Genomic DNA, 25,295 nt, shown 5'->3' with positions numbered 1-25,295 from the left:
ATAGCCAAGTTTAGAGTACCAAGAAGAGAGCAGCTGAGGCAATGTTGAAATTGGATAATCGTATAGCAGTGGAATTTACTGGCCTCAGTGATGACTCTTGCATGATCTGAAGCCCCTCCTGTGGGTCAAACACGACACCAAGATTTCAAATATTCCCCTTCATGTTCAGCAGATTTAAAAAGTGATGGATAGAGGACAGAACTACGATGATTAGTAGAAGGAAATATTCCTAGTATTTAATCTTAAATTCTGATATTTGCAATTTTCCAATTTCAAAATCTTGGGAACTCAGGGGAAATTACAGCCATGTCATTTTTTTTTAGAGCCTCGACAAGAAATCATCAACATTGGAGATCTGACTGACAGTCAATCAGTTTCTCCGTTTATTTTATGTACACTTGCATTCGACCCAATCTTCTTCCTCTTTGACTTTTCCTTGGCTTCTCTTTCGTCACTGTGTTTTAACCACATCAAAATCTTAATTTCCACATTTCTCACTACAATGCCACTTGAGTTTTACCTCTATTTATTGGTTAAAATCTCAACCGTTAGCTTTGTCATGTGTTTCTTTGCTCATTTTGTTCAGTCTTTTTGTTGCCTTTGATTGTATGACAAAGGAACAGGCCTCTTGAAAGGGAGAAAGGGAGTAGTATCACTCAACAGCTCATCTCTGCTAGTCAGGTGATAGCATAGTACTGAAGGATGAAGAATTTAAACCAAAAGAAGGAGGAAACATGTTGAAAATTCTCTTCAAAGGATTCACATTCAAACATCTATAAGAATGCATTGCAATTGGTTATTGCTTGAGTTTGGAATAAAAATTGAGTTGATGGGAGGTGGAAACTGTGCACAAGATGGCAGTGCCTGTGATCAGCAGTAGCCATAAGGGGTGGGAGACTCCAGGAAAGCAGAGGACTGGCGCAAGGCACCAGAAAATAGGAAGAACAATGTGCACCACCACCACCCCCAACCCCCGTCTGAGGATGAGAAGCAGAGAAGACCCATGGGACAGGGCCACAGTGGCAGATTAGTGACGGGTTCTGTGGTTGAAGAAGCACACTGGCGGTGGACTGTTGGCGATTAGAGATGTGGAACCCATGCAGGCGACTGCAATCGAGCTTTGGACAGTTGGAAACTGGCTCAAGACTAGCTGAAGGGGTACCAGGTCTCGGAACTGGGATGAGAGAGGGTGCTGACGGCACTGAAAGGATCCTGATCGTGTCAGAGGTTTGGATTTGGAGTTCAGGCTGCTGTGGTTTGGGTTGGACTCTGTGTGGCTGTGGGGACTGCGGAAGCACTGGAGTCGAACCCATGGACTTTGAGGGGAGTAAGTTTTGCTTCTCTTTCTCTAATTGCAAGAGGTGCTTCAGGCAATTTCTGCGATGGTAAATCTGTCTGCCTTAAGGCAGAAGAAAACAAATTCTGCGTAACATTGCACTGTCTTTATTACATGACATTAAATTGAACCTTGACCGTTATTGATGCAGGGTCTCAACCTGAAATGTTCACTCTCCATTTCTCAGTACATCCACTGAGTCTTCCAGCAACTAATTGTTTTTGCTCTTGATTCCAACATCTGCAGTCTCTTGCATCTCTCATTGTTTGAGTTTTCTTCAGATATCAATGGGATTAGGGGGGAAGGGTCACACCAGAATTAAAAATGGTTTGATCTGATTTGAGTTCTTTCTGTAACACCACACGGACCCTCCAGACAAGAAAGACAAAAAAACATTGTGATTATTTTTCACTGTAGAAAGGCACACAGAACTCAAAACGGTCAACCAGTTTACCTACCTCAGCTGCACCATTTCATCTGATGCAAGGATCGACAACGAGATAGACAACAGACTCGCCAAGGCAAATAGCGCCTTTGGAAGACTACACAAAAGAGTCTGGAAAAACAACCACCTGAAGAAACACACAAAGATCAGCGTGTACAGAGCCATTGTCATACCCACGCTCCTGTTCGGCTCCGAATCATGGGTCTTCTACCGACATCACCTACGGCTCCTAGAACGCTTCCATCAGCGCTGTCTCCGCTCCATTCTCAACATTCATTGCAGTGACTTCATCACCAACATCGAAGTAGAGTCAGAGTCCGCAAGCATCGAATTCACGCTGCTGAAGACCCAAATGCGCTGGGTGGATCACGTCTCCAGAATGGAGGACCATCGCCTTCCCAAGATCGTGTTGTATGGCGAGCTCGCCACTGGCCACCGTGACAGAGGTGCACCAAAGAAGAGGTACAAGGACTGCTTAAAGAAATCTCTTGGTGCCTGCCACATTGACCAGCGCCAGTGGGCTGATCTCGTCTCCAACCGTGCATCTTGGCACCTCACAGTTCGGCGGGCAGCAACCTCCTTTGAAGAAGACCGCAGAGCCCACCTCACTGACAAAAGGCAAAGGAGGAAAAACCCAACATCCAAACCCAACCAACCATTTTTCCCTTGCAACCGCTGCAACCGTGCCTGCCTGTCCCACATCGGACTTGTCAGTCACCAACGAGCCTGCAGCAGACGTGGACATACCCCTCCATAAATCTTCGTCCGTGAAGCCAAGCCAAAGAAGAAGAGTAATTGAATTTGGAAGTCCACTTCCACCACCCCCCCCACCCCACAATCTATCCCAATCCATGTGCCTTGCTCATTTCCAAGACCAACATCTGCACAGTTTTGCAACTTGTAGAAAGCAGGGTGCTCAAGCATGCCATGAAACATTTACTGTGCAGCACAATCAATCACCAAACACTTGCATCGTGCTTTGTGAAGCAATCAGGGTTGTTTTCTCCTTTCAAGCTCTCATCTTCTTTATAAGCTATCAGCACCTTGCAGGACTTTTTAATTAGGGGGAAGGCAATCAAATGAGCTTCAGCACATTATATTTGATTAACTTAAATATACACAGTCTCAGGCTTTAGATGATACATTGACTTGCCATCAATTGCTTTTTGAGGAGAAGAGTTCTTGTCCTCCACCATTCCCTGCTTGAAGAACATTTTTTCGGACTACTTTTTAAAAAAAATATAGAATTGTACAAATGAATATCATCCCTCTATGTGACTTAATGTGGTCAACTAATATGTTCTAGCAATTCAAGGGCAGTTAAGAATGAGAATTGCCTTAATAGCAATTCCCAGATTCTGAAAAATGAATAATTAAACAAAGAATTTTGTCTATGCCTCTCCGTCATCTTTGGATGTTCTCTACATTGGCTGTGTATAAGGTTGTCCTGAAGAACATGTTGGTAGTGGCCTCAGCTTGACCACCAAGTTCCTTGTCTTTGAAATTCATGATGAATCAAAATTACCCTTCCTTGGCAATAAATTAAAATAAGATTAAAGGAAATGACATTAAAGGAAATAACTTAAAGAATAGAAATCATACATAGACTCATACAATTGCATACCTGCATGAACACACACACACACACACACACACACACACACACATATCATGGGTATTTAAAGAGATTAATTATTTTATGAAATCTCACCGATTTAAGGAAAAGTAGCACAGAGGAGGAGATGAGACATGGGGCAAATCAACCACGATGATACTGAGGCAGGCTTCAAGCCAGTTCCTACTTTCTTACGTTTTTATGTCTCCCTCTCAGCAGGGTTACATTTACTACCTTACAAACGGAAAGATCTTTGCCATTAAGTCATTTCGCATTGCTGACCTCTCTTTTAATACTCTAAGATATTTATCAATCGATCCAAAAGATACAACTACTTTTTGTTCAATATTTCTCCAATTCTTTTTTTCACTTATTTGACATTTGATTTCCTAATATGCATACTGTATATATTATAACAAAGGCCCATGCCAACAATTTGTTTAATAATTTGGACATTTTCTTAATTTTCACCATTCTCGAGCTTATTTTCCTTACTTTTCATCATAAAAGTTCTTGAAATCTTATTTGTTCCCTTCTTTGTCCCTTCTGAAGGGAAACGTAAACGTTTGCAGATGCTATGATTTGTAAAAACAAAACAAGCTGGAGACCTCAGCAGGTCTCGCAGCATCCATAGGAGGTAAAGCTATAGAACCAATGTTTCGGGCCTCAGCCCTTCATCAAGGTGTGAGCAAAAAGCAGGCAGGCACCTGAATAAAATGGCGAGGGATGGAGGGAAGAAGAGGCAGGGAAGGAGCGCAGTCCAACGTAGAACTTGAGAGCAGCAGGTACGGGGGTTGGGGGGAGAGGGGCAGCTGCGAGAGACACTCTCACAAAACTCCCTGCAAAGAGAGGAGGAGAACCTCTTCAGGGTCGGCATCCATTGAAGAGATTTCACAGTGGAACAACCGAATGGGGTGAAACACGAAAGTCTGCAGATGTTGTGATTATGGTTTAAAAACACAAAAACATTATTTTTGGGGCTCTTTTGCCAACTTTCCACTTCTCTTTTAGCTATTGTTTTTTTTTAATTGACATCATTCTTCAACCTCATTAGTTAGCCACAGATGAATCACATTTCCCATGGAAATTTATTTCACAATAGAATCGATACTTGTGTGCTATGATGTACTTTAAATATTTGCCTTCCTTCTCACTTTTTTAAAATCTCTTCACTTACATCATTACTGATATATCTTTGTGAATAAGCACACTGCAGGGGTTCGAAAAAAGCCTGTTTATGTAAACAATCTCAGTATTTCCTCTGAGCTCAAACTCTGAAAATTTCATTATTAGATCCTTGGTTCTTTATGACATGCTGAGATAGATATTACAATATAAGCAATTTTTAGAGTTGGTTGATTTACCCTGAGTTGACGATGCATCTGCTGAAGGTTTTTTTGAGTGTAATATAATGTATCAAAAAAGGGCAACACTCTGGCACGGCTTGGAGTTCAATCTCCTCTTTGTGGTTTACATGTTCTTTCTGTGACCGTCTAGATTGCCCCCGAGTGCTTATGTTTTCTCCTACAGCTCCACAGAGTGTGGGTTGGTAGGTTAATCAGCCGCTGAAGAAAATGTGGAATCTGTAGACTTCAATCAAATATAAGGAGAATTTTTAAAAAATCAGTTTCTTGTAGGATGAGTCTTGTTGGTTGCTGGTCAGTACAGACCTGCCGGGCTGAAGGGACTGTTTCCACGCTGTCTCCCTCTATGACTCTAAATCATGTGACCAGAGCAGATTGGAATATTATTGCTTGAAGCTAGTCAAATGAAGGTGATTGATTTCAAAAATATAGCTTTGACTCTTTAAAGGTTCACTAAATAACTAGAGAGCATCTGGAGCTGGATTCGAATCATTTTGCCCACAATAGTTTCCCATCAGGTCTCCGCCGCTTGGCAAATGTTCATGGTTTAATTTGAGGATGTTTACTTTCTCGTACCATTTGAGAGAATGTTCCAAGATTCCCCCTTCCTGTGATGAAGGACCCACTATCTCCACAAAACTGCACACAACATTTTGGATTCAGTCTTCAGAAATAATTTGAACTTGATATCTTCCAACTTCCACCCTTCTGATTTAATGACTTGTCCGCAGCTAAGAGGTGGCTGTGTTTTATTACTTGTGGAATAAGGTAAATTTCAGATAGGATTTTTCCAACAGTTGAATGAAATTTCAAAATGAGGCTTTAAAAAATTTTTTTGACTTACTTGTGTTCGAATATCTGGTGCATGAGGGACAGATCACAAAATATTTCTGGCATATTTGCTTACCTTCAGGAAGCAGGGGAATGGATTGGAAAGCTCAAATGTTGAGTAGAGGTAAGTAGGTCATGCCAATTACTATATCGCACACCAGCAGAAATAGGAAGGTATTTTCACATTGAATTCCCAACTGATTAGCAGGCCAAAGTTTGTATCAGATTAGGAAAATGGAAGCACAACTGTTGCAGTCAGCAATCCCATTTCTGAGAGATTTCACCCAGAGGTTGACAAATAATCCTTTCTCTTGTAACTATTTCAGATGTGATTCTCATCTTAATTGTTTGTGCTTGATCTGCAGTTTCTAACCTAAGGAAAGCACTAAGCTTGGACGTGGTCCCTGTTAATGATGACTCAATAGGTTGGGGTAATCCAGTGATGAAGGAGCACTCTGTGCCTTAAAAGGTTTCTTGTCAGTTGTATTATTGTGTTATCAGCCAGAGTCTCATGGTTGTTCTGAAGCCCAAATGACGGTCTGTCAACTTCATCACGCCTGATCTATCCCAGGTTTCAATTCCTCTTCCACGTCAGTTCTGCACAGCCCTCAACCTCGCAGTCATTAAAAATTTCATCCATCTCCCCTTTTAATCTCTTCATTGATCAGGTCTCAGAATCTTCTCAGGTAGAGAGTTCGAGTTGCAGTGGCCTTCTGTGAAATGATGTTTGAAGTGTTTCTATTTTAGTTTGATCAAAATATTTGATCTGTTTCTTGCTGATCACCATTGTCAGCCACTCTCTAATAATATGCCTTCTAGCAGAGAATAGCTGCTTTTCCACCAGCACCTTGTCCCAGCAATTACGGGGAATTAACCGGTTAAGGGTCCAGTGGAAAAGGAAAACAATCAGCATGCTGGCGTCAAATGATATCAAATCACACCAGGGATTGATGGCCTCCATATCCCAGGCATCGGCTGACTCTGGGGTGCTAATTAAACCAGTGGAAAAAGGTAGACTCTCTGATCCCTGGGAATGAGTTGTGTTCAGTGGAAAAGCTGTTAGTGTCTCGGTTAAAGGTGGTCCAGTGGAAACAGCACAAACGGTTTCCTTTACTGGGACATTACGTGGCCAATTAACTGGGATGCAAATGGGAAGAGGGCTAATGACTGCTACTAACAGAGATATAAAATTCCGTTTATTCTCATGTAATAATATAAAAATGTAATTTACATGATATACTTCAAATTTTAGCTCCTATAAGTCCGAGAATCACCATCTGCATTGCCCAGCACCCCTAACAAGTAAGAGAAATAAAAGAGAGTCCCTTCAGAGACAGTCTGTGGATTTCCCTCCAGCGTTCCCGCAACCTCTGCATCCACCCAGACTATAGTTCATTGACGTGCCACGGTGGGGTGTGACTATCACTCATCGGCTGACATGCTGTCCTCAGGACTCAAGAATGATACAGACATGGCGAGACATGGCTGGGTTTGGAAAGCAAGCTTCCATTCAACCCCCAGGGCTGGGTTTTATTGACTCCTTGCCTATCCTTCTCCAGCTTGACCAGTAAGGGAGGAGGTGATGGTCACCAGCAACTTTCGTGTTCATCACTGGTAAAGGATTTCAGGGTTTCTCAGAGGTGATGCAAACAGTAGATAAAATTTCCAGCACACTGAATATCCATTCTCCCAGGTCGTATGAGGTCACATGTCTTGTCATCTACAGAATGGTGCACCAATCATCAACCATTAATGTCATTAATGAATAACTATAACACTTGGACAACGTACAAACGTGCTGGAAAATCTCAGCAGGTAACACACCATTAATGCTGCATGACCTGCTGAGTTTCTCCAGCACATTTGTATTTTGCCCCCAACCCCAGCGTTTGCAGTCTTCCTTGTTTATCTAATGACACCTCTTAGGTTACTATTCTGGTGACTGGGGTTATTCAAATGCAACTGGCACATTAGACCTTTAGTGTAGCCAGGGGTCAGGCCTTGGTCCCACTTGATTAGCTTAGCAGTGAACCATAGAACAGTAGAATAGAGAAGCAAGCCAGCCCTTCAGCCCACAATGTCTGTGCTGAACATGAAATCTCCTGCCTGCACGTGATCCATTCTCTCCATTCCCTTCACGTGTCTATCTAGAAGCCTCTTAAATGCTACTATTGTACCTGCTTCTACCACTACTCCTGGCATCCTGTTCCAGTCACCCAACACTCTGTGTAAAAACAACTTAATCTGTATATCTCCTTTAAAGGTTTCCCCTCCCCCCTTAAAGGCTAGTGTTTGAGGTTTTTACCCTGGGGGAAAAAAAGACTCTATCTACCGTGTCCATTGGCTGTGGACATTTTTGTGTAAAATCTTTAACTTTACAATCAAAAATGATCTCCCTGCCAACCAGCACTATGGCCTAAGCTATACGAAAAGATTGTAAATAAGTGAAAGGTGAGAAAGAAAGTATGATGTGGGATCGCTCAAGCCTCTTTTACACTTGCATCCCACTAAATTGGCCATTCAGCATCCAGGATAGGAATGATGTTTTTGCTGTTCACACTTGACCACTGAGACACTGAACATGTTCACACTTGCAAGGAGCCGTCCCTGGGGTTAAGACCTTCTACCACTGACATCATGACGCATTAAGTGACGGTGGACCTGCTTGAAATCCTGATCAATGTATTATGATCTTATATTTAAATACAATTAATCATGCCTAATTATAATTAAGCTTTATGTACAGCACAGTATGAGGCCTTCAGCCACTATTGTTGTTTTGCCATCCTATATAAACCTTTATAAGGGACCATGGGAAAGTCCTAGCAATAAATAGCAATAGCGGACAATTTTTAAACAGTGTGGGAGGTCGCTAGCGCTATCATGCACAATATAGAAATACCTTGGGGTGGGGGGGGGGGGGAAGTGATGGCAGTCCCGTCCTCCCAGAATTCCTTCAGCGGGGAAAGGGTTGTATAGATGCCTACATGCATGGAGCACTCATGGAAGGGTTTCTCTGCAGCATGACATTCTGGGAAGTCAAGTCCACAATCATTTTTTTTTTCCCCATGGCCTTTATAAATTGTGTACTATAGCGCTATCAGTTTTCCTACGCTGTTTAAAAATTGTCTGGTATTGCTATTTATTTCATCTCTCTCCCTCGCTGTGACTTTCCTTGGCAAAGTTTATACTTTGGGCTGAGAAATGGCTGATGGAATTTAATACAGATAAATGTGAGGTGCTACATTTTGGAAAGGCAAATTTAAATAGGTCATATACATTGAATGGTAGACAATTGAGGAGTGCAGAGCAACAAAGGGATTTAGGAGTTATGGTAAATAGTACCCTCAAGGCTGATACTCAGGTAGATGGTGTGGTGAAGAAGGCATTTGGAATGTTGGCCTTCATAAATCGGAGTATTGAATTCAAGAGTAGGGAGGTTATGATGAAATTGTTCAAGGCATTGGTGAGGCCAAATTTGGAGTACTGTGTACAGTTTTGGTCACCAAATTGTAGGAAATATATAAACAAAATAGAGAGAGTGCAGAGAAGGTTCACGAGAATGTTGACAGGATTTCAGGGTCTGAGTTACAGGGAAAGGTTGTGCAGACTGGGGCTTTTTTCTCTGGAGCGTAGAAGATTGAGAGGGGACTTGATAGAGGTGTTTAAGATTTTGAAAGGGACAGACAGAGTAAATGTGGATAGGCTTTTTCAATTAAGAAAGGGGGAGATTCAAACTAGAGGACATGCTTTAAGATTGAAGGGGGAAAATTATAAGGGGAACATGAGGGGAAATTTCTTCATGCAGAGGGTGGTGGGGATGTGGAATGAGCTTCCGACAGACGTGGTCGAGGCGGGATCATTGGTTACATTTAAGGAAAGACTGGATCGTTACATGGATAGGAGGGGACTAGAGGGGTGTGGACCGGGTGCTGGTCAGTGGGACTAGGAGGGTGGGGATTTGCTACGGCATGGACTAGTAGGGCCGAACTGGCCTGTTCTGTGCTGTAAGTGGTTATATGGTTATATATGGTTAATCTTTTCTTCCTTCATGTTCCTGCACTCATGGAAAAACTTGGGTCCCTTCTATCACAGAATGTAATTGCCCATTCTACACTTGCCTGATTGCAACGCCGGTGTCTGCAGACACCGGGGATTATACTAGGAGTCGAGGCTGTCTATCCTCGGTGTGAGATGTCGTTATCTCACACCAACGGTGAGAAGACTTTGCTTTCACACTAGACTCTTTTTAGGCCAATTGGCCATTAAGACCACTTGCAAGTGTGAAAGGGGCTTCAGTTACCCATTCCTGGAACAGGACCATTTAACTCTGACAGAAAGCACATTAATCCTGGATTCCTCTTTTTAAGAAGTTGATTGTTCACACTTTGATCTCAGAGGCAGACACCTTCCATGTGACCTCAGTGAGAAATGAATATGATTCCTCCCCATCCATCCTCAAATATCATTGTTCCTGGCAGCATCAGATTTATCTGGGAATCCCTCAAGTTTGTATGTGTATACTTTTTCCACTAAGACTAAAAACTGAGAGGGAGGGTGGGACAGGTGAGTAACTCAAAGCATCTTATAGACCACCATGGTCTTCAAATATGCCCAAGCTAGTTGGTCCCTGATGCCCAGGCCCAAGGTGCCTCCTATATCCCAGGCCAGACATGGTATTAGGTTGAACTACAGATGGGACTGGTATTGGGTGATACTCAAAGATCCAGGGGTGGCTTGGTCTCCAAACAGGCAGTGGCATGTTATCATTAGCCGGAATCTTTGACTAAAACATCTAAACTGCTGCTCTATCATCAAGGTTAACTGGGTGATTATCCCTCTGGCTTTGCTCTGGATCTCTTGCCCACCTCTCATGCCCTCTGTTGATGTTAAGGGGAAAAGTGACATGAAGTGGGGAAATCCTTCCATTCATTTAAGGATGGTCCCATGCAATGTGAGACTGTTGACAACCCTACAAGTCTATAGGATTGTACTAGGGCACACCAACACCTTCTGAGACTAATTAATACCAATATTCTCAGTGATGCATTATGAAAATGAATGACCAAATTTTCTTTTTGTTCAACGTGCAGTAAGAATCTCCATTTTCTGTGCTATCCAGGCAATCCAACTGATCCAGCAAGTACTGAAATAATGACAAAGAAACTAAAAAATCAAATAAATAAGATAACTGTGCAGAGAGTGGTATAGCAATAATCAAATGACGCAGGGTATGGAGAAAGTACAAAAAACTAGTGCAAGAAGTAGTATAGTTATAAAAGACAGAGCAAGGTGCCAAACGTCAAAACTCAAAAGTCTGATTAACAATAGGATCAAATCTGTCCTTGGATCTGGAAGGTCGACTTTTCTCCAGAAAATGGACCAAATGGGGGAGAAGAGAGTGTGACAGGGGTGGGATAAAAAAGGTATAATCAACCATTTTCAGCCTAGAGTCAAAAGTGTGCATCAGAGAATGCAACAACTAATCAAATTAGTCATTAGAAATTCATTACCAGTAAATGGCTAATTATGCACATGTCACTGTTAAATCCTGGAAAGTAGAAGGCAAAACATTTAACTTACTACTTTAGCATTTCTTGGCATGCTCATGACAACAAATTCTGATTCTACCCTCAACTGCTTGCAATTTGTCAAAAATGTTCTTCAGAATCAGAATTGGAATCTTAACTTGTTGTCATGAACATGTCATGAAATTCATTGTTTTGTGGCAGCATTATATTGCAAATATTGGTATAAAATTACATTTAAAAAATAAATATTTTAGTGCAAAATAAAAAGAAATGAGGTAATGTGTATGGTCCATTCAGAAATCTGATGGCAAAGGCGAAGAAACTGTCCTTTTGCCTCTGGGTGCTTGTCTTCAGACTCCTGTACCTCCTTCCTGATGGTAGCAGTGTGAAGAGGGCATGGCCTGAGGACCGCCTCTTGCAGATGTCTTCGATGGAACAGAGACTGATGCCCATGATGGTGCTGGCCTGGTTCACAACTCTCTTTAGTATTTTCTCCGCGGTCCACCTGTAGAAATTTGCAAGACGTACCAAATCTCCTCAAATTCCTCATGAAGTATAGCCACTGCAGAGACTTCTTGTTGATTGCATCAACATGGAGGCCCCAGGACAGATCCTCAGAGATGTTCTTTTCTTTTAAAATTATTTTTATTGAGTTTTTTCATACAACCATACATTATAAATTTATATAAATTAAATATAATATACTTTTAGATTGGTATCATATCATGTAGAGATAATAATACATGGACTCGTATTCCAGTCTAAACATGTAGTGAATAGAAAAAAAAGGTTGATTGTAAAGAAATTGGTATTCAAGGAGACTTGAAATCGAGCAACGGCCTCCAGAGATCTGACGAAACGTGACCATTTACTGACATAATATCCAGTAACCATTGTCTATGGGTGGGTGGAAAGTCTTCTTTCCATTTAAGCAATATTCCTCTTCTAGCCAGTAATGTAGAAAATGCTAAGACCTGTTTTTTGTTAGATGTGAAATATACATTTACATCACTAGAGAAGCCAAACATTGCATTCAACAGACATTATTCTAGATCGTTCTGAAAATAGCTGTCCAATATTTTGCTAAATTAGGACAAAGCCAAAATATATGTATCAAAGAGGGTGCAAATATTTTACATTTGTCACACAATGAGTTGATATCTGGGTAGTTATGAGCGAGCTTAACTTGAGAAAAATGTACTCAATGCACCACTTTAAATTGAATTAAACTGTGCTGAGCATATAGAGATGAGTCATGGATAAGAGCTAAATTTAAAATCCAATCTTCTTCTGAAATAGACATATCAAGATCATTCTCCCATTCAGTTTTGATCCTAATTAAAGAGACTGTTTTTAAATTCAAAATGTTATAATATAAGGCAGATATTTACAAATTGTAATTCAATAAGTTCATCTATGAAATACTGATATGGAAATACTTGTAAGTTTAGAACAAAAAAAAAGTTAATTTGATAATATCTTTTAAAAAAAGTGTCTGGCAGATTAAATTTCATTGTCAATTGTTAAGATGCAAAATTCTGTTAGATAACAAGATTAAAAGTTTTAATTCTTAGATGATTCCATTTTTCATAGTTTGTAACTAAAATGGCAGGTTGGATGAAATGACTGAGTAGAATAGGACTAGTAAATATAAATCCCATAATTCTAAAAAAATTATATTCCGAAGATCCTCTGAAATGTTGACACCCAGGAATTTGAAGTTCTTGACCCTCTCCGCTACTGACTACATACTGTGGAATCAATTCAGGATGTTAAGGAGTGGAAATACTCAGCTCCATTTCCAAAGCCCTTTATTTGCAATTTTTTATGGCCTCCAACTCTTTGTCACAGATCTTGCAGGTGAGAAGAGATACAGGGCATGGTTAATGTAGCAGCTATTACAATGGCAGCAACCCAGGTTTGAAACCAATGTTGCCCGTAAGGAGTTGTTATGTTCTCCCTGTGATCTGCATGTGTTTTCTCCTACCCTCCAAAAACATATGGGATTGGTACAATTAGGCAGCAAGAGTTTTATAGGCTGGCATTAACTTCTACCATGTTGCAAGAAGCATCTAGCCTGGTTGGGGGTGGGGTTGCAGGTGATGAAGATGGCATACACAGCATATCAGAGCTGGAGTGGTGGTGGGTGTGAGCTAGGGAACTAGAGCTGACAAGTCAGCTGAGGACATAGAACAATACAGCACAGTACCGGCCCTTCAGACCTCTGTTGTGCCGACCCATATATTCCTACCTAAAAGAAAAAGTACTAAACCTTCCTTATCCCACAATCCTCTATTTTTCTTTCATCCATGTGTCTAGGAATCTCTGAAATGCCCCTAATATTTCAGCCTCCACCACCCTCTGGCAAGGCATTCCATGCACCCACAACTCTGTGTATATAAAAAAAAACAACTCACCCTTGATCTCTCTCCTAAAATTCCCTCCCTCCACTTTGTACGTACGTCCTCTGGTGCTTCCTGATCCTACCCTGGGAAACAGGTGCTGGCTGTCCACTCTATCTATGCCTCCCACAATCTTTGTAGACCTCTATTAAGTTTCCTTTCATCTTTCTATGCTCCAAAGTGAAAAGTCCCAGTTCTGCTAACCCAGCCTCATAAGACTTGTTTCCCAATCCAGGCAACATCCTGGTAAATCTTCTCTGCACCCTCTCCATAGCTTCCACAATGAGGTGACCAGAACTGAACACAATGCTCTTAGTGTGGTCTTCCCAGAGATTTGTCGAGTTGTAACATGATCTCTCTACTCCTGAATTCAATCCCCCATTAATGAATCCCAGCATCTCATAGGCCTTCTTAACTATTCCTATCAACCTGTGCAGGAACCTTGAAAAATGCATGGATTTCCCCCCAAGGACTCTCTGTTCATCCACACTCTTAAGTAACCAACCATTAATCCTGTACTCAGCCTTCTGGTTTGTCCTTCCAAAATGCATCACCTCATACTTATCCGGACTTTTAATTTTGAAAACTGGTCCGAGCCAAGGAACAGAGATGAAAGGTGTGGGATAGGATTATTGATGAATCAGAGCTTGGATCTTTGATGAGAAATAAAAGGAATTTTTAGACGTTTCAATATGACCTGACTTTCCTAAAAATAGTATTCATGGTAGTCAACTCTGTATCAAATTTACATTGAAATTAGGCCTCATTCTGGATAGAGATATTGAGCAGGTTTTCAATTCAGAGGATGTTGCTAACACCTTTCTCTAACTGGTCTGAAAAGTAAATGTATACTTAAGTGAATGGCAGCAGACAGGAACTGATAATTATTTGGTGACATTGTCAAATTGGTGTGAACAGAGAATTATTTCAAAAAGTGGATGGTTCAGAAAATGTGAGATGGAGGGAGGAATTGAGAATAAACGCAAAGTCACACTGGAAAATCGTACTGAGTTCAAGTACTCTTACTGTTGGCTTTCGACTTCATAAAAGGCTTTTGCCAATCTTGCTGCTCACCTCAGATTGTTTAAAAGCTTGGTTGTTGTAGTCAGAGTATTACAGCCCACAGACTCAGCTTGTTGTGCTAAACCATGGGTCTCTCTGCTTTAGTTTCAATTGTACGCGTTAGGCACAACCCTCTCCAGGATTGGCGACAGAAGAAATCTTAGAGGGGGCATTAGGTTAACTGTGGGGGACACAATATAACACTCAAAAACTCTCTCAGAAGAGGGGGTGGATGTTAAATGCAGTGTCCTGGGTCCGTTGGCCATGTGCGGCCATGTTTCTTCTTGCGCGCATGCACTAGTACTGGCTGGTGCATGTGCAATGGATTGGAGTACTGGGGCCACTTCCCATCCCTCCAAGAAGGAACATGGCCTACACAGTCTATGGACCCCAGGACACTGCATTTAGCATTTAGGGGGCAATGCCCCCACTTGACGCCGACATTGACCCTCTCCATGCTCAGCCAACCATTGGGCAGCATAATTAGTCTCGCAGTTAGCGCAAAACTATGAGTGCCAGTGATCAGGACATATTGATTGAATCCCGCGCTGTCGGTAAGGAGTTTGTACATTCTCCCCAAGTCTGCATGGGCTTCCTCTGGGCACTCCGGCTTCCTCTCACCTTTCAAAACGTACTGGGGGTTGTAGATCATTTGGGTGAAATTGGGCGGCACTGGCTTGTGGGCCAAAAGGGCCTGTTACTGTGCTGTATGTCTAAGTTTCAGAAAAATTTAAATCTAAAAAAAATTGTTATTCAAGTGTTTCTTAAAGGAAGTTGATGTACTTACCTCCAAGAATTTGTTCTTCCAATAATGCTGTGTTTTGATAGTGGACATTGAGATCTGAAAACTAAGAAAGCATATTAGTGGTGAAGGACCAAGCTATCTGGAGCATTGGTATGAAAAATAAAAATAAAACACTGTATAACTTTGTTAATTTAAACATTTTTCACTTTGTTTTTAACAATACTGCACAATAAAAGGCCCTTCCAGCCCATGGAACCTGTCCCATACCATCCATGCAAAAAATGGCAGTGCTGCCACTAGTGCAGCCCTAGGAGAGCAGGGAGCTACTATTCAGGGACCTACTGCCCAGTTGTGATATCTTCAAGAAGCTACAAACTCTAGGCCTCTGTATCCCACTCTGCAACTGGCTCCTTGACTTTCTCATTGGAAGACCACAGTCAGAACAAATTGGAGACCACGTCTCCTTCTCACTGATATCAACACAGGCGCACTCCAAGGATGCGTGCTTAGCCCGCTGCTCTACTCATTATACACCCATGACTGTGTGGCCAGGCACAATTCCAAAGCCATTGACAAGTTTGCTGATGACATCACAGTTGTTGGCAGAATTACAAACGGCAATGAGGAAGCGACTAGGAGGGAGATAGATCAACTTGTTGAATGGTGTAATGACAACAACCTTGCCTCACTGTCAGCAAAACCAAGGAGATGATTGTAGACTTCAGGAGGAAGTCGGGGGAATACAACACATTCCTCATCGAGGGCTCAGTAGTGGAGAGTCATGAATTTCAAATTCCTGGGTGTCAACGTCTCTGAGGATATTTCGTGGGTCTTCCATGTTGATTCAGTCACAAAGAAAGCTCGCCAGCATCTATACCTTGTGAGATGTCTGAGGAGGTTTGGTATGTCTCTGAAGACTCTCATAAGTTTCTACAGGTGTACCATGGAGAGCATTCTGGCTGGTTACATCACTGCCTGGTATGGAGGTGCCAACTCTCAGGACAGGAATAAACTCCAGAGGGTTAACTCAGCTTAGGCACCAGACTTCACTCCATCGAGGACATCTACATGAGGTGGTGCCTTAAAAAAATAGCCTCTATCCTCAAAAACCCCCAGGCCATGCCCTCTTCACTCTGCTACCATCGGGGTGGGGGGGGAGGTACAGGAGCCTAAAGACGAGCACTCAGCGGCACAAGGACAGCTTCTTCTCCACTGCCATCAGATTCCTGAATAATCAATGAACCTTACTTTTCATGCTCTAATATTGTTATTACTATTTTATTTTTTATAGTAATGTAAGATGATTACAATATATATGTGGCGCAAAACACCACATTTCATGATTTGTTCATGACAATAAATCCTGATTCTGATACTGACTGACTGCATAGGCTTGAAACAGCCTATTAAAGGTGCTGACAATGTTTTTAAATCTGGCAACCTTGGAGGTCTGTGCCCAAGATGAACCATGGGTCTGAACAGCATACCACAAAGGGGTTGCAGACTGTGGGGGACCGGTGCAAGGTACCAGAAATGGGGGAACCCCTCCCCCCACCCCCATTGAGAAGGAGAAGCCTGGGAGATAATCATACAGGGAAGGTAATCACGGCATCAAAGCAGCGAGATGCTCAGTGGTTGAAGGTTCCACTTGGGCTGTGGGCTGCTGGTGACTGACTAATGGGAGTCGGGTATCGGAACAATGATTTGAGAGGTTACTGAGGGCGAGAAGGGCTCCTGAAGGGCCTTCGGTTTGGACATAGAGCTCAGGCTGCTGATGGTTTGAACAGGAGTCTGTGCAGATCTACAGGGTGCAGGAGTGCTGGAGACGAATCCATGGACACTCAGTGTCTCTGAAGGGACTCTCTTTTGTTTCTTTCTCTTATCGTTAGGGGAACCAGGCAAAGCTCTTGGTGACTCTTTGTTTGCATTAGGGCAGGCAAAATTTGAAATATATCATGTTCTGTATATTCCATTTTTATATATTATTATGTGACAAGAAAAGGAACCTTAAACCTTGAACCTCCATATGTTTTGGAGGGTGGGAGGAAGCAAGAGGACCAGGAGAAAACTCACACAGTCACAGGCAGCACCAGATTTGAACACGGGTCACTGATGCTCAACAGTGTTGTGCTAACTGCTGAGCTAATCGTCATACCCAAAATTCAGCACCTAATTGTTCAGAAATTCTGCTAGAATAGAACTGGAATTGTCATCACAGTTGAAAATGTTATAGTGGGACAAGACTGGCACGAAGACATTGGCTCGATTGTCTCTTCCTTTCTCTGCTTCCTCTTTGTACTCTTGCTCCTTCGCTGTCCTGCCAACTATATCCTCATGCACAGAACATATTGCACCACAATGAAATCGGAACCTCAGCTTCAGCTCCACTTTCTTGTCCATTCACACAACCCTGATACCATAGATGATGCTATAACCTTGTCGCTTCACTCTGTCCTGACCATCTGGAGAATGACGCCTAATATGCCAGGCTACTATTGATTGTATTAAATGCTGAGCTGAATACAATCATTCCCCAGAGGCTGGTGGAGATATCCTCGCTGGGACTCAACACCCCTCTCTGTAACTGGATTCTGGACTTCCTCATGGAAAAATCACAGTCTGTCTGGGTCGGAAACAGAATATCAAGCACCATCACGCTGAGTACCAACGCACTTCAGGGCTGTGTGTTTGGCTTGCTCCAGTTCACATTACTAATCTATGTCTTCATCATCAGATCCAGCTCCAACAGTGTCATCAACTTTTCAGATGACACAATAATAGTTGGGCCTCATCAACAACAGTGACGATTTTCACTAAAGGTAAAGGTTCCATTATTGTCACATAATTCTACATTTTGAATATAACAAACTAAATTTTTTAACTTTCTCTACTGTAAAGAAGACAAAGAATTGCCACTTTACAAAGAAGAAGTGGAAAATATTGTGATATGATGCGAGAGCAACAACCTGAATCTCAACGTGGACAAGACAAAGGAGATGATTGTGGACTTCAGGAGGTCCATGAACGACCATCCTCCATTACGCATCAACAATTCTGTAGTGGATCAAGTGGAGAGCACCATGTTCCTTGGAGTTCACGTAACTCGTGACCTATCGTGGAGATTCAACATCTCCTCACTTGTCAGGAAGGTGGAACAGCGACTACAGTTCCTGAGAACACTGAAGCAGACAAGACTACTGACTGCCATTATGTCAACCTTTTACAGGAGCTCTCTGGAGAGCGTCCTGGCCAGCTGCATCACATTGTGGTATGGTTGGTGCAGTGAAATGGATTGGAGACCAATCCACAGGACCATAAGAGTGGCAGAGAGGATCACTGGAGTTTCCCTCCACTCCCCCGCCCCCCACAATTGACATGATCTACCGGGATCATTGTCTGAAGAGGGCACACAAAATCATTGCGGACTCTTACTCTGTGCACAGCAGCTTTCAGCTGCACTCATGGGGAAGGAGATCCAGGAGTATCAGTGCCAGCACCACCGGGCTGAGGAACAGCTTCTTCCCACAGGCAGTAAGAATGCTGAATGACCAAAGGTCCATCTGACATTGACACTCTGAGACTCTCAAATTTAGACACTATTTATTTATTTGTAATTATGAATACTTGTCCTGCATATGTATTATTTGTCTGTATATGTGTATTGTCTGGTTGTGCATCTGTGTGTTTTGCACTGGGGACCAGAAAACGCAGTTTCGTTGGGTTGTATTTGTGCAAACTTGAGTTGTCCTGCAGGCTGATTTGTCCAGAGGATCTAGCCAATTCTTCTCTCCTGCCTTTTTAGACAACCGTAATGTAAAGCAAACATCACCAAATACTTGTACCTGAATAATAAACAGCATTTTTAAATTGGACTTTAAAACCACAGATGAGGCTCGCTTTCTGGTGAAGACAACCTCTGGACTCTATTGGCTGCAGATTCTGTCTTATGTGAATTGATGTCATAATCAGCATTATCTTCACATCCCCTATGGCCATTTAACATGACAGGTGACCTGCTCTCGGGCAGTTGTGTGAGGAGGCAATGGAGACTAGTCTGGGAGTTCTCAAAAATGGGCACTACTGGTATCAATCTTGTATCTTCATACTTAACAGCATAGAACACTACAGACCCTTCGGCCCACCCAGTCCATGCTGAACCATCATTCTGCCTAGTCTCATTGGCCTAAAGCCAGACCATAGCCCATATTCCTCCTATCCATTACCTGTTCAAATTTATCTTAAATGTAAAAATTCAGCTGGCATCCACCATATCAGCTGGCAGCTGAAGACCCATTGACCTCCACCTGGACCATAGCCCTCCACGCCCCTCCCGTCCACATCCAATTTTTTTTCTTAAATATCAACATCGAGGTGGTATTCACCACTTCAGCTGACAACTCATTCCACACTTTTACCACTCTCTGTGTGAAGAAACTCCCCCTGATTTTCCCTTTAAACATCTCACCTTTCACCCTTGATTGTATTTGACTCACCTAAACTCAGTGGGAAAAAGCCTACCTGCATTTACTCTTATCTATACCTCTCATAATGTTGAATACCTCTATCAAATCGCCCCTCATTCTCTGTTGATCAAAGGAATAAAGTCTTCACCTTTTTAGTCTTTTCCTGTTCCTCAAATCCTGCCAACATCCTGGTAAACCTTCTCTACCCTCTTTCTATCCTATTTTCCCTTGCAACCGCTGCAACCGTGTCTGCCTGTCCCGCATCGGACTTGTCAGCCACAAACGAGCCTGCAGCTGACGTGGACATTACCCCTCCATTAATCTTCGTCCGCGAAGCCAAGCCAAAGAAAGAAGACATAATACATTTAATTTGATGTTTTGATTTATCAGATTGTTTTCTCCTGTGACAAGAATAACACAACAAACTTGTTTCTATGTTCATTGATATCTGATCCAGAAATAAAGGCTTCAAACATGAAAATATAGATTTTTAACATTATTCTACAGTGCAGCAGCCTGATCTACATCTTTTGTTCACTGTGCAGGGATAGTATACTGGTTCAAAACCAGGTAAACAGATGCTATCTCCAAAGGGCTGAGTCATTCTTTCTTCTTTTTGGTTCACAATGAAGACTGTTCCTGCAACTGAGAAGAAAACAGCTTGAGCTCTGGCTGCAGTAGGCACTTTCAGGTGGTCAAACTACCCCGATGTAAAGCTGCATATTACACCCCTATGCGGCTGTCAGGAGGGCATCTGAAAGCGCAGGAGGCGCCTGCGAGGCACACTTTGTAACCCTCCTCCGGGAGGGATAATCATCGGAGCACTGAGGTCCCCCTAGGCATCTGAATGCAACCGCTTAAAAGTTGCAGCTAAGGGGATGACGATCAGCTGGCGAGCCCCTGACTGCCCGCCTCCCCGCAGCCCCTGTCCCCCTAGCGCGGGCTATCAGCGCTGGGGCGGCCGGCGCGGGATGCTGGGGATGCTGGCAAACCCATAAAATCATTATATACCTTTGTCGTGTCCTGAATGTTGTGTGTAACTGTCGTTAGTTAACTGTTAAGTATGTGGGGTGGGAAGGGAGGGGGGATGAAAAGAGCTTGAACTCTGAAGAAAATTGTATAAAATGGATAATTGTAAATTGTAGTCATTTGCTGATACTGTTAACACTGGCACTAATAATGTTGATAACTGAGTTTAAGTTTGTAAAATCATAAATAAAATATTTATTTAAAAAAAGACTGTTCCTGCAACTGGCTTAAGTTTAAATAGGCCCAATGTATTGAATGCATTTAAGGCATAGAGAGAGTTTTCCTTTTTAAAATATATTTATTAATATTTAAAGTATAAACAATTGAACAGTACAATTCTACAATGTGCCACAAAATTAGGAAAAAAATACAAATATGATCATAATTGAGGAATCCAGAGCGATAAACAAAATAAAGTCTAACAACAGCAAAAAAAAAGGAAAAAAATGTTTAAAAATGTCAACACACCTTCCTCTAAGCAAGGTTGAAAGTTGACATGTATGAATCAGTAACACCTTCTTGGAGAGAGACAACACAGCATTGAAAATCCAGAACAACATTAAATCTTAAGGTCCTGATGGTAGTCCATAAATGAGCCGCACGTCTTTTGGAATTTAATATTTGAATCCTTGATGGCATGCCTATTTTTTCTGAATTTAAGCAAGACATCATATCGTTTAGCTACTGTGCATGTGTAGGTGGGGTGTTATCTTTCTATTTTGTCAAAATAGCATGTCTGAGATTTTTAATGATAATGAGTTTTTTGTCAAATACATTGAATTGTAATGTACATCGACACCCAAGGACCTACTTGCGGTAGCTCAATGGGTACCTTGTTAAAAGAGCAACTAGATCAATGAATATTAAATTAATTTAAAAGAGATACCACTGTAAATACAAAAGATAGATAATAAATATTTGTTATCATAATGCAAAAAAAAATGCAGTATTACAATAGTGTAGACCAGTCACATATCATTTTAAGTATTCCCTATTGCTATAGGTGCTCTGTGATTAGTAAGATTTTGCTTACGGTGGTATGTGAGTGGAAAGAAAAAGGTTGAAAGCCACTCTTTTAATCGTACTTAATTGACTCATTATGTGCACGGTCTCATAACTCTAAAGGAAACGGGCCAATGAGAATTTTTCTCAAGCAAAATATTTCAGTATCAATTGGGTCTAGAGCAGTGATTCTCAACTTTCCCTGCTCACTCAGATACCACCTTAAGCAATCCTTTACTAATCACAGATCACCGATGGCATAGGGAATACTTAAAGTGGGATGTGAGTGGAAAGAAAAAGGTTGAAAGCCACTCTTTTAATCGTACTTAATTGACTCATTATGTGCACGGTCTCATAACTCTAAAGGAAACGGGCCAATGAGAATTTTTCTCAAGCAAAATATTTCAGTATCAATTGGGTCTAGAGCAGTGATTCTCAACTTTCCCTGCTCACTCAGATACCACCTTAAGCAATCCTTTACTAATCACAGATCACCGATGGCATAGGGAATACTTAAAGTGGGATGTGAGTGGAAAGAAAAAGGTTGAAAGCCACTCTTTTAATCGTACTTTATTGATTCATTATGTGCACGGTCTCATAACTCTAAAGGAAATGGGCCAGTGAGAATTTTTCTCAAGCAAAATATTTCAGTATCAATTGGGTCTAGAGCAGTGATTCTCAACCTTCCCTGCTCACTCAGATACCACCTTAAGCAATCCTTTACTAATCACAGATCACCGATGGCATAGGGAATACTTAAAGTGGGATGTGAGTGGAAAGAAAAAGGTTGAAAGCCACTCTTTTAATCGTACTTAATTGACTCATTATGTGCACGGTCTCATAACTCTAAAGGAAACGGGCCAATGAGAATTTTTCTCAAGCAAAATATTTCAGTATCAATTGGGTCTAGAGCAGTGATTCTCAACCTTCCCTGCTCACTCAGATACCACCTTAAGCAATCCTTTACTAATCACAGATCACCGATGGCATAGGGAATACTTAAAGTGGGATGTGAGTGGAAAGAAAAAGGTTGAAAGCCACTCTTTTAATCGTACTTAATTGACTCATTATGTGCACGGTCTCATAACTCTAAAGGAAACGGGCCAATGAGAATTTTTCTCAAGCAAAATATTTCAGTATCAATTGGGTCTAGAGCAGTGATTCTCAACCTTCCCTGCTCACTCAGATACCACCTTAAGCAATCCTTTACTAATCACAGATCACCGATGGCATAGGGAATACTTAAAGTGGGATGTGAGTGGAAAGAAAAAGGTTGAAAGCCACTCTTTTAATCGTACTTAATTGACTCATTATGTGCAAGGTCTCATAACTCTAAAGGAAACGGGCCAATGAGAATTTTTCTCAAGCAAAATATTTCAGTATCAATTGGGTCTAGAGCAGTGATTCTCAACCTTCCCTGCTCACTCAGATACCACCTTAAGCAATCCTTTACTAATCACAGATCACCGATGGCATAGGGAATACTTAAAGTGGGATGTGAGTGGAAAGAAAAAGGTTGAGAACTACTGAGTGTAGACAGAACTTTTATGGCATCTGAGCAGTCTGTGATTGGTGTAATGAGAGGTTCAGGAGTCTGACAGCTGTTGGAAATAAAATGTTTTTGAACCTAGAGGTGCTGGTCTTCAAGCTTCTGTATCTTCTGATTGAATGTTGCAGTTACGCTGTCATCAGGGGGATTGTGGGGTGGTGGGGGGGGGGGGTTGGGGGAGGTTAGAGCCTATGATGGATGTGGCTACTTTTTCTTCTACAGCCCTTTGAGTTCTTTGAATTGTAGGGGATTTAAGCATTAATGGGACAAGCAGGTAGGTGGTTCTGAGTGCTTTCTATGGTGAGAAATGATATGGCCTAATCCTTCATTTTTTTTCTGCCTTTTCTTCCCAATCTCTCTGATCTGTTTATCAATAATCTTTAATATCTTTTCCCTGATCTTGTGTATTTGTTCTCTGACTTGCACTTCCTTTTCCTTCTCCTCTGCTTCTGCATGCTCCAAGCTCCACGGTACATCTCCTTGGTATCTTCTATTTGCTTTTCTTTGCCTCAGCCCCTTGATTTATCTCAGAATATCAGAAGACCAATTACACAGAAAGAGGCTACTCATCCCATCATGTCCATGCCACGTTTAGCCCACCTTCCAGCACTAAGTCAGTAACTCTGCAGGTCACAGCCTTTCAAGTATAGTTCTACGTAATTATTGTAGAAATGTGATGTATGTTTCTGCTTTAACTTCTATTCTAACAGAGATTTCCTGACCTCTAATATATCCTTGGGTTAAAATTTTTTTCCCTGCATCCCTTCTAAATCTTCCACTTTATAATTTAGTTTCATAACCCTTTGTTTTTGTCCCCTCTTTTAAAGGAGGGAAGTTATTTACTCTTAAAACCCCTCATAACTTTATGCACCTCAACTAAATCTCTCTTAGCTATCACAATTGCAAATGAAGCACTATAATTACTCAGCCTTTCTTCAAACCCATAGTATTTCAATCCTGGCAATATCAAAAATATCCTCTGCACTGCCTCCAAGAATGTAACAACCAAAATTGTTGACTGTATTCAAGCTTGATTCAGCAGAATCTTTGTGCTCTTGTAACTACTTCTCAGTGAATAAATGTAAACATTCCATGTGCCTTTTAACCTCGTTATTGACCAGTTCTCTCACTGTTGGCTCACACCTCATCTGTCAATTTCCTCTGCCCAGACCGTCCCTTCCTGTCCCCTCTCACAGCGTAATGGTTGGTGCAATGCTGTTACTGCGCCAGTGAACAGGACCGAGGTTTGAATTCCATGCTGTCTATACGGAGTTTGTACGTTCTCCAAGTGTCTGTGTGAGTTTCCTCTGGGTTTTCCAGTTTCCTCCCACCGTTCAAAACATTCTGAGGGTTGTATGACAATTGGGTGTAATTTGGGCAGCATGGACTCGGACTGGAAGGGCCTGTTAGCGAGCTGTATGTCTAAATAAAAATAAATAAATTCTCTAACTCTGTCAAGCTGCCATCTTCTTCCCTCACCCTGCATGGTTCATGCTTTCATCTGTCAGAATGGGATTGTCTAATTCTAAACCAATTCCATTGCAGTCCTGGATCATTCTCTGCTGATTAAGTGTAAATTTCTGATACATCAGGTGCTAAATCCAATTAATAGAATGTGCTATGCTTGACATTCAATGGCATTACCATTGCCGATTCCCACACTATCAACATCCTTGGGGTCAACAACCAGAAACTCGACTTGATCAGTTACATATATAAAGCAATATGAGAGCACATCACAGTTTAGGTACCCTGTGGCAAATGGCTCACTCCCTGACACTTCAATGTCATCCACAAAGCTCATATCAGGAGCATGGTACAACATTTAAAGAAGGTCACATAAGAGAAGCTCAAACAACTCTCCAGAAAATTAAGCAAACAATGAGAACTGAACAGGTCAGGCAGCATCCATTGAGATACG

The 25,295-nt window shown here is 41.8% G+C and overlaps 2 long non-coding RNA genes across 2 annotated transcripts in view; one reads left to right on the top strand and one right to left on the bottom strand.

The window, feature by feature from the left end:
- LOC138759019 (uncharacterized) overlaps positions 1–25,295 on the top strand; it is a 400,714-nt gene that overhangs the window by 36,165 nt on the left and 339,254 nt on the right. The window lies entirely within an intron of this gene.
- Positions 1,441–18,072, bottom strand: LOC138759018 (uncharacterized). Its single transcript, XR_011354589.1, has 3 exons — positions 18,005–18,072; positions 15,374–15,434; positions 1,441–1,705 (listed from the first exon to the last, which is right to left on the bottom strand). It is a non-coding gene; the product is annotated as an uncharacterized lncRNA (long non-coding RNA).

This window comes from Narcine bancroftii, chromosome 3, assembly GCF_036971445.1.
Source record: "Narcine bancroftii isolate sNarBan1 chromosome 3, sNarBan1.hap1, whole genome shotgun sequence".
NCBI lineage: Eukaryota > Metazoa > Chordata > Chondrichthyes > Torpediniformes > Narcinidae > Narcine > Narcine bancroftii.
This window is presented reverse-complemented; position numbering and strand designations above follow the sequence as displayed.